Below are 10,212 nucleotides of genomic sequence, written 5' to 3' on the forward strand. Positions count from 1 at the left end.
AAGCTTTGGTGGGGAGCAGACTGATAACACGCCATCTCTTGATCTGCCATTCACAACCACCAGCTCAGATACCGGCACTGTGTGTAATTTAGAGGCTAGCATAGCGCAGGATCTGCATGCTGCAGCCACAGGGGTAGTACTGTGTAGCAGCACTAGGCCAGACAAAGGCTCTCACAAAACAGACACTAAGGGAATGCACAAGGGTTATTAGTTGAGTGCTGTATGGAATATTGGATGATTTCTTGGATAAAATTGGTTTGGAATTGTTGTTTTGTGGTGTCTTTTCTTTCAGGATTGTGGTCAAGAGGATATAGTGAATGTCTACAACAGAAGGATAGGAAGGGATATGAGCATAAGGGATTTGGGAAGTCTGATGACAGCGCATTTGGAATGTTGATGTGCTAACTGCCTCTTCCCGTCCTCCTCCTGAAGTGGTCACTGAACCCCACGTGGCAAAGGTTGAACCCTCATGTTGACCAGGTTGTGGAGAATGCAACAGACCACCATGAACTGACAACCCACTTCAGCCAGCCCTGGAGGGCTCCATAGGCAAGAGGTCCAGGTAGTGGAGGCTTTATTCAGCACCCCTAAGGTCTGTTCGACAACATTTCTCATTGCAGCATGGCTCCCATGTTATAAGCACTGATGAGGTATGGTGAGGGTGTGGTGGGGGGGCGGGGGGGGGGGTGCGGGGGCGGGGGCTTCATCATCTGTACGTATATGGATAGAACAAGAACAAAAATACCTGGAAAAACTCAGCAGGTCTGACAGCATCTGCGGAGAGGGATACAGTTGATGTTTCGAGTCTGTATGACCCTTCATCAGATATGGATAGCCCTCGTTACAGAGCAACATCCTTCTGATGTGGCTGCAAGTCTGGCTCCAGGAGGTGGCTTAGCTCTGTAACCATCTCTTTGGTGATGTACAGCCAAACACATTGCTCCTGGTTCAACTGGAGGTAGGAGAAGTGTTCCCTGAAGACCCTAGGTGCCTAAGGCCTCCTACTGAGAACTCGCCTCCTCTTGTTATTGCGAGCAGCTTCTCACCAAGAAGGAAAAAAGCAGTTCGGATCCGTACTCTTATTTCCCAGTTTTACTGGTGTTCCATTTTAAGGTATACAAGACCAGTTCGGTCCAGTATTCTTATTTCCCAGTTTTTACTGTATTTTCCTTATGGGCAGCTTCCTCTGTTCCTTCTCCCACTGATGTTGTAAGGAGGACTACAACTATAGGCCCCATGACTGGGAGCTGGACGCATATACAGAGACCTTCCAAAAGCACATAATTCTTTCCCAATGTCCAGCGCCACTCCCTGAACATTTTTCCAACTTTCCACAACCTCTCTAACAACCCAGTATTTCTACTAACTCTGCAGCAGCAAGTAGATTGCCAAAAGCAACTAACCAGCATGTTGAGCTGTGTGTGTTAATAGAGGGTGTGAATGGGAGTGGCAAGGTCCATCATGGCAGGTCAGATGTCAGATCAACATTTGATATGGACTGATGTCATGATCTGACCATTGAAAACTTCCAATGCATGCACATTACGCCTGCACTTCCACCTTCAATAACATGACATTCGTCATGGGTCACATCAGAAATGGTTGGGAGCAGCAATAACACCATTTTTCATATCAACCTGCACCTATAGTGCTAAAACTGCCAAGGTTACGGAGTTGAATTTTGCAGCCATAACATTTAAAACAATTTGGACAAATTTGGTACACAGCTGAGAAAAAGCAGACAGAGTTTCATGTTACTGCAAATGCGAGGTAATCTGTACAGAGACATGGAACTCGTGTACATGGTTGATGGATATCTTTTAGAAAGATTTGGAAGGATAGAATGTTTGATCAAGATCGCTGACCATCCAGTCAATCCGAAGCTAATCAAGCTAATCAAACATCAGGAAGCATCTTGAAATCATTTGATTATAAATTAAAACAATTTATTTCAACCCAGTGTTAAGGCCACATTTAGAATGTTGGTTGCACTGATCAAAAATGTGCTTCTGGTTATTATTTCAGTCCTGTAAAAGAAAGCTTGGTTCAGTGGGTGAACACTTCATGAAGCTGGAAGTAATAACATGCAAGTAAGGTTGCTGACCATTTTTGGAGTTAAATTTATCTATAAGGAACATTGCTCCATTAGTATAGTGTGTTTACATTACCAAATGTTACTGTTGATTACGAAAGTAGGTGATTCAGGTGAAATTATGCTCATTTAGTACCTTCAATGTAATTTTCAATATCAGACAAATATTAATAAGGTTGGCATCCCACAGGAAGGTTTGTTTCCGCGCAAGGGATTATATGGATTTAAGGAGCACAAGTAGTGGAATCCTTTGTGCAATTTCACCCTTAACATGTCTTATGAAAGGGAAGTTTTAACTCTCAGAAAAGCTGTCTTTTTATTCATTAGACAGAGCATGAAGATTTGGTATGGAAATCCACAGACTTTCAAATGGTCACAGCTGCATCAGTGTAATTGTAGATTACAGTTGCAAATTGTGTGTACATGTGTTGTGCCTACAAAATTGACTTAATTCAGAATTTTGCATTTCTCCCTAGCCAACCAGTTGGTTCTTGTGCTTTTCTGGAAGGATGTGTTAATTACAACACGTGTTGGAAACCAGTTTGGTCCTATCATGTTATTTTTGCATGACAGCCATGGATAAACTAGGGACCAGTCTTCATCTGTGTATTTATTTCTGCGTAATATGGTTAACATTTCATTTTATGTAATAGCAGAGGTGATAATTGTCAGTGGATCATTGCCAAGTGATTGCAAAATATTGCAGGTCACCTTCTGTCATGGGTTGACAATTGGTTGGGCAGTGGGATCAAGACATTGAGGATGACTGGAATGTTCACTGGGATTTCACAAGTCATGTTCCCCAAGGATCTGGGGATCAACTTTTCAGCATGGATATTAATGACTTGGATGAAAAACTTAGTTGTAAATCCAAGTTTGCAGATGGCACTAAGGCCTGAATTTTCGCTCCCGAGTTGGGAAAATTCCCTGATCCGCAAATCCAACTCGGGGGAAAAAGTGCCCCGGACAATTGGATTTTCATTCTGGGGGGCGGGAGTGGAGGTACAGGTATTAACAGGAGTTGGGCCCGCTGCCCCGGAAAGAGTTCGGAGACAGTCACAGGGGCTGCCAGGTGCAAAGGTGGGCAGTGTGAAATGCCCACCTCGGTGCTCCAGGACTCTGTCGCAGCTGTTAAAAAAAAAAATAAACAAAAAACAGCCCTCACCACTCACACCCCCTCAATCCCCACACACTTCCTGTGCTCTATCCATGCCAATCCATGTCACCTCATGCCCCCACCCACCCGCATGGCCCCTCATTCCCTCCACAGTAACCTATGCCCCTCTACCCTCCCCCATGGCCCTTTATAGCCCCTAAGCAAACCTAATGACAACAGATGCCAACCCAAACTTCTCCACCTTTTCCCTTGCACCTACCATGCCAACTCACTCAGTATCCACCAGGGGCAGTTCTCAAGACCCATGCTGAGGTGAAACAAAATAAAGTTCTAAGTGTCTATTGATAACTAGTTAAAAAAAGCTCTCATTTATAGAAATCCATTCACTACATTTACATTCCTTCAGGTGATTAATCCCTCATAAAAACAAACATTTGTATTCATAGCCCCACAACAAAGATTAAATAATCACTTGGAGCTGTCAATCAGATTGTGAACTGACAGGCACCCCACTGCGCTAATGATAGATTGTGGAATCAGTTGTTATTCAGCACAAGTTCTGTAATGATCACCCTCAAGCTTATATCACAGACAGAGTGAAAAGTAAGCATTGATTTTTTTTTTAAACTGCAGACTGCTTTTTAAAAAGTAAATAAAGACTCGGAGATTTAAATGCCTTGACAGCTTGATGTTTCCCTTGACAGCTTGGCAGTTCCAATGAGTTTATCCAGATTTTAAATATATTCATTTTTACTTTAAACAATCCCAAAGGGCATTTGACTTCTCCCAAAGGGCACCTTACCTCTCCCAAAGGCATCACTGGGTCTATCCAAATGGACATCCTACTGCTCAAAAAGTGTACACTACCTCTCCGAAAGCATACCTTATCTCTCCAAATAACTCCGGCAGATTCAGACCTTCCCCTGAAAAGTGTAAAGCCCACAAGACATGTTCTGGACATTCCACTAGTGAAAATTGGATCTGTTTGAAAGCAGCTACACTTTAACATGTGCAGCTACCTCCGTGAATCACAGATGTACAAAGTACAACCCGCCCAGTTCCCCCTACCCTGGCCCTGGCGAAAACAGTGAGTGCCGGGTTCGGGGGTGGGACTCCCAGAATCGGGGCTCTGGCACCATTTTGGCTAAGCTGGAGACCCTCTCTGTCTTGACGAAAATCCAGGCCTAAGTTAGGGAGTACAGTAAGTTGTGTAGATGGAAGTAGAAAGTTTCAAAGGGACATAGGCAGACTAAATGAGTGGGAAAAACTAAGGCAGATGGAGCTCAAGGTAAGGAAGTATGTGCTCATCCACTTTGGATCCAAGAAAGGCAAATCAGAATATTTTCTTCATGGTCAGAGACTAGGAACTGTGGGGGAGGAAACAGATTGAGGTGTCCATGTACATGTCACGGAAAGCTACTGGACAGGTACAAAAAGTAATCAAGAAAGGCAAATATAATGTTAAACGTATCTCAAGGTGATTGAAATACAAAAGTGAAGAAGACGCACTTCAGTTGTATAAAGCCTCATTGGAGGCCATCTGGAGCACTGTGTTCCATTTTAGGCATATCACCTCAGGAAAGATATATTAGCTTTGGGGTGGATACAGCGCAGTTTTGGCAGAAATATACCAGGACTTAAAGGGTTAAGTTATGGGGAAAGGTTGTTTAAACTTAGCTTGTATTCCCTTGGTAGAAGCTTCAGGAACGCTTTAATTGAAGTCTTTAAAATTAGAAAAAGATTCAATAGGTTACGGAAGCTATTTCCTCGGGTGCAGGAATCCAGAACAAGGGGAGGCAATTTTAAAATTAGAGCTAAGCCATTTAGCAATGAAGGCAGGAAGCATTTTTTTCACACGAGCACAGTGAAAATCTGGAATTATCTCCCCAAAGGGCTGCTGATGCTGGGTCAATTGGAATTTTCAAGACTTAGATCGACAGATTTCTTTTTAAGGTAAGCGTATCAAAGATATTGATCAAAGACAGTTAAATGGAGCTGGGGTTCAACCACGATCTAACTGAATATCAGAAGACAATCGAGTGACTGAGAGTTTGCTCCTGTTCCTATGATTCCTTTGACTGACTCTTGTTAGGTTTTCTGCCATTGGCTGGGAGGGACCTGCTGTAATAAGTGATTGCAGATGTCACCAGTTGAACTATGGCATTGATTTCATCCTTTGGTTCCATGTCAGGTTCCAGATCATACAATTGTTCAATGGTCACCTGATTGCATGTAGTTCTGTTAGACACACGACAAGGACAGTAGCAGAGACTAGTGGTCCTCCTCCAATAGCTTCAGACTTTGCAAGTCCCCCTCAACTGCTTCTTCTCCTCCTCCATCAAAATATCCAGCAACGCAAGACTATTTATGCTACTACATGGACTGAAACAGTTGACTCTTTCCAAAGGGGACAAAAATCTGGCTACTTCTGTGGGATTAGAAACAGAGGTCAAGGGTGAGCGTTTCCCAGCATTTACACTGAGATGTCAGGCCTGCAGATTTTCAGAAACCCTCTCTTTGGAGTTCTACCAATTCACAAACTGCCTTCGTGCTATGTTTAAATGGCCACCATTAAAGCCATATGGGCTCAAGGTAATGAAGTGAATATTTGCATTTGCCTTCAATTCGTGCTTCACAGGCACTTTCCAAGCCTGAAAACAATGACCCTTTGTATTTCCATGCTTTCATCAGTTTTAGTGCGTGATTAAAACCTATCAGTGTAATTGCTAATGCACCAAAGTGATATGCATTCACTCTTACTAAATGTGTTTCAGCTTTAACTCACTGAGTCATTTCATCACTTCACTGTTCTAAGCAATCATCGTCAAGAGCTCCCTCTACATCACAGGTCGGCAAAACACTGTGGGATGTGGAAGCTCCTTGGGCTGCGCTGTTAGCTGGGGCTGGATTTAATGTTCCCGATGTGCGTCCCACTCATTGGTTGGAGAACCAATGTGTAACCCACGTTCCTCTGGCGGGGGAGGCCCGACCAAATTAAGTACCTCTCAGGCAGTTAACTGGCCAGCATTGGGCCTTCACCGGGATTTAGGACACCGGCGGTGGAAATCCCAATCCAGTGAGGCCTTCATCAGAATCACCTTGGGACCCCTGCAGAGAGGGGGTCTGGGCATCACAGGGAGACTGCTGTCGAACCCGACAGGAATTTGCTGGACGGCATTCAGAAGGCACGGGAAACCCTTCCGAGTTTCGGAGAATCCCTGAGTCACCACTAAATTCCAGTGGGCTCAGGGATAATGACCTTTAAATGGTTCAATAATTAGCCTAATTAGTCAGCGGGTGGGTTCCCCATGTCAGCCCATTCCCGCCACTGACTTAATGGAGTCAGTTTTCCCACTGGCGGGAATGGGAAGCATGGCCTCCCCAGCAATTATGTTTCAGTCCCTGATCTAATTTGGAGTCATGTAGAGGTAGGCACCAAGCTTGAAATTGATATTAAGGAAGAGAAAACGGAACCAGGGCTCCCACTCTCGCGCACCACCCCATGATGAGGGTGCAAAGCAAACATAAGGATATCAGATGAGGACGAGGTTGGTCCCGGCTTTTAATATGTTGCATAATTGCAGAGCCTGTTGACAACCATTGTTGTGACTCTCTCGTTACACAAGGGCCAGTTGAGTAAGACATCCAGACAGCTGATGGTGCCTGTAGAAGAATACCACCTTCTGAGTCATTGCCTTCAGGAGCCGAAGCAAGAAGATTGGAAAGTGCAATTTAAAAGTAAATCAAGAGTAACCAGTCAGGAAGAAAAAAACAAAAGAGTGATATAGTTAATCATTGTTCTTTTCAATTGCTTAATCCCATTATTGGCAGCAATAGTAAAACTCAGAGCAACAAAGGATGGGCAATAAAGATAACATTGTCAATGGCCCCCCACATCCCGTCAACTGTTGTAGGTTATGCTCAGAAAAGGGCAAGTGGGAACAAACTAGACTACATCGCCATTTCATCGTAATGATTTAGAGATGTATAAATTACGAGATGAAATGCAGCCCACCCTTTAAACAAATATTAACATGTGGCACATGTATTTCAGCTGCTAATTCACTGCCTTAAACAATTAATCATATTTCCGTTGTTCGTGAACTTTACTCTTTCTTTATACAGGAACTGCTTTGCCCCACCTCAATAATTCACCACAGCCATTTTTGTGTTAACTTTTGTGAATTATTGTTCTCCTCATAGTTTATGTTAATCCTAAAAATCCATAAATTTAAACCATCATTAGTGTTGAGATCACACAATGCAAACATTGGCAGATGAATACTTAACCTGTTTGTATAAAGTTCATTCCTTTTTGTAAAAAATCCAGAAAGATGATTTTTTTTGATTGAAACATTCTTTTGTACAAGTTGGATTGATAAAAGCCTCTTCCAGTTTTGATAATAGCTTTTAAGCTGATTTGTCTAGGGGAAGCTGAGCAGTAGAGTGTGTTTCACACTAGTCTATTATCTCAGGGTTATAGAGGGAACTTTAAAACCCAAAGCAGGTGTGTTTGTGTCAGATAGGATAGAAAATATCTTAAAAACCTTAAACACAAACCCCACTTGCCTGAAGCTTTCCCACTTCTGATTTTAACACATGCAGGGAATGGGCAACCAGCCTACCCTAAGGATATGTGTTGCTCATTTAAGTATTTTAATCAGGTTACATGCCTCACATTTTATCTCCATTTTAAATTTAACCCTATCCACCCAGGTTTCCCAGGCCTCAGGAAATCCAGCAGCCAAAGTGACCACTGTGTAGTAGAGGTGAGTGCCTTTCCAACACTGCTTGTGGGCAAAGGGAGCATGAATGCTCTCCCCGCCAACCCACTCCCAAGCTAACTTGCTTCTTTCCTGATAGTGTTATCACTGGCAACCAAACGTGATCACTGACCAGTCCCTACAATCAACAGCTCTTTTCCACCATCACTGACAACCACCTCTCCACAATCATCGATTCCCCTCCATTTCCCTGATCTGTCTCCAAATCCCCCGACCCCCAACCTTCCAAAGCATGTTAATCAGGCTGGCTTCCAAGCAGGAATTCTGTTGAAGTAAAAGCATGGAGTCAAAACTCCGCACCATTACAGAAACCAGAAGTCCTCATTATTTGGAAATCTCTCTGCCAATAAAGGTCAAGGCCATAGTTTAAAATTTGGACAAGGCAGATGAGTTCCAATTTTAACCCATCTGTGCCTCATAAGAATTGGGGCATGTTGAGGGTAAAATGTTTACAGGAACCTTATAATGATCATATTGAATGGCGGAGCAGGCTCGAAGGGTCGAATGACCTACTCCTGCTTCTATTTCCTATATGATGAGGTCCTACCCTAGTGACCTCAATAAAACAGCTGGGTGGTTGCTGATGTTGGTATCCTTGAAGTGCCTGTAGCTGGTGACATTTGGCTGCTTGAGCCTGCAAGGGCTTTGCCTTCAGATTGCTGGACTGCAGCTGCTAGCTTGCTATCACCATTGTAGTTGAGGAATTAGTGAAGGAAGAGACAACTTGTTGGGCATCAGGTATCACTCTCACCCTGGCAGTGGCCACTATATGTGGCTAAGCCTCTGCACTGCTACTCACCTGCAGGAGAACGGACTGCAGAAAGTAAATGACTCTGTCAAAGCCCCTATTTATTCAATCCACCAGTCTCTTCATGATTGAACCTAGTCCTTGCATGGTAACTGTTTGAACTGCCATCAAAGCTGCAAAGTCTGCGAACATGGGGTCCTGTTGTGACAGCCCTGCTGCAGCATCCCTCGAGATGACCACACTCTCCACGGTAGATTGCAGAGTGCCAGTTGATACCGCAAAGACAGGAAGCTGACCCCTTCATATCCTCAGCCTTAGTGGCGAACATTAATTGGCACTATAATCATTAAACACCTTCTAGCAAAATTTCAACAGTAAGACTGACCTGCACCAGCCAAATCAAATTTCCCTGTGCAATATTTATAACAAAATCATAAGTGTATTTCTATGAGCATATACGCATATATAACGACTTTCTCCACTTTTGTTTAATTGAAATGGTTCCTAGTATCAAAATGGGCTTGTGTCCAAGATTTCTACACTTTTCAAAAAGAAAATCTCCAAAAATATTCACTTGTACTTTCCTCCTAGAGATTAGGGTGAGTTCTGACTGACTATTCCATCCGCTACAACACAACAGGTTAAAAATCACTGCTTAAGATCAGTGCCGTTTCATTTGCTCATCACTTACATGAGCATTTTTTTTGTTGTGTGCACAACAAGGCAGCAGATTTGGTGAATTTAAACTTTTCTTTCCTTTGGTTAAACTAAAAGGAATGTAATTCCATGATCTTAAGAGTGGTAGTTTGACTGAAGGAACCATGACTCTAGAAATGACTGTATTCAGTTTCTATTTGAATTTGCCATTTAAAGGTAAGCAATGCTATTGCATGAATACTTTAATCACTCATAATGAGCTAATGAGCTCTTTTCTCAAGCATTATACATAAATGAGCTAGTAACCCATTAACAGAGACCAGGATTTAATATGAATGGGCTCAATTGTTTGTATAATAACATTGACCAACAATAGTTTCTAAGCTTAATCCAGACAACTATATATTGCGCTAGATATTTGCCTTCTCATAATCTATGGGGTAGATCTTGGCTTGACTTCAATGTAAATGAAAACCAGGAAAGGTATAAGGCCTGCCGACTCACTATCACACAAAGTCCAGGGGGGATCTTTCCGTGCCTGTTGGCGTCGGGCGTCATGGCTGGTGTGATTGGACAATATAGCGGGAAGTCCAAAAAGCAGTTTCACAACGTTGCGAAACCAGTTTGCAATCGTCCACTCCGCCCAGCAATGGCGGGCCACATTTCACGCCACCACACATCAGGAACTTCATTGCAATACATCTGCATATTATTATAAGCCCAGCTCACCAGAATTGTCCCCCCACAATTGATCATCCAGGCATGTCCGTGTGGTTGTGCGCCGATGTATTTCACATTAGGATTTATAAGGCAT

Source organism: Cetorhinus maximus, chromosome 11 (genome assembly GCF_964194155.1).
Source record: "Cetorhinus maximus chromosome 11, sCetMax3.hap1.1, whole genome shotgun sequence".
Classification (NCBI taxonomy): domain Eukaryota; kingdom Metazoa; phylum Chordata; class Chondrichthyes; order Lamniformes; family Cetorhinidae; genus Cetorhinus; species Cetorhinus maximus.